This window comes from Penaeus monodon, chromosome 23 (assembly GCF_015228065.2).
Source record: "Penaeus monodon isolate SGIC_2016 chromosome 23, NSTDA_Pmon_1, whole genome shotgun sequence".
In the NCBI taxonomy this organism is placed as follows: Eukaryota; Metazoa; Arthropoda; class Malacostraca; order Decapoda; family Penaeidae; genus Penaeus; species Penaeus monodon.
The window spans coordinates 34,646,108-34,646,585 of NC_051408.1; the positions used below are offsets into that span (position 1 = coordinate 34,646,108).

At 55.0% G+C, this 478-nt stretch overlaps 1 protein-coding gene across 1 annotated transcript in view; it reads left to right on the forward strand.

Annotated features, from left to right (window-relative positions):
- Positions 1–265: 265 nt before the first annotated feature.
- Positions 266–478, forward strand: part of LOC119587952 — a gene marked incomplete in the record, with an annotated part of 31,111 nt that continues 30,898 nt past the window's right edge. Inside the window, 1 exon segment of the mRNA XM_037936664.1 lies at positions 266–474.

Below are 478 nucleotides of genomic sequence, written 5' to 3' on the forward strand. Positions count from 1 at the left end.
CGTCGAATTGTGATGTAGGGTGAAGAGTGAAGGATTTATACGAAACCTGAGGATTGAAAACAGAATGATTTAGAGTGAAATAGTGCGCTTGAAACCCGTAAATTAGTAAAGATTGCTCGTCAGGGGCGAGAGGGAGAAGCGCAAGCACGTTAGGTCGGGAATGGCGCGGCGTGGAGTGCCTGCGCCCGGAGTGCCGTAAGGCTAGATGGAGACTAATGATTCAGTTATCAGTCACGCGGGTGCGGAGTGCCACGCGCGCGGGGGGGAGAGAGAGCCAGTGCCGCGCGCTTGGCGGTGGGAGCGTGACGCAGTGCCAGCGGTGGAGCCAGGGTTGCAGGACTCAGGAAACAAGAGATAGAGATAAGATACTAAAAGACAGAAACGGGGCGCGGAGGATGCGAAGAATTTAAGAGTGAAAGGACGCGCCCCATAAGGATCCGTCCGCGATGATAGGCGTGTCGTAAGGATCTCTGCCTCG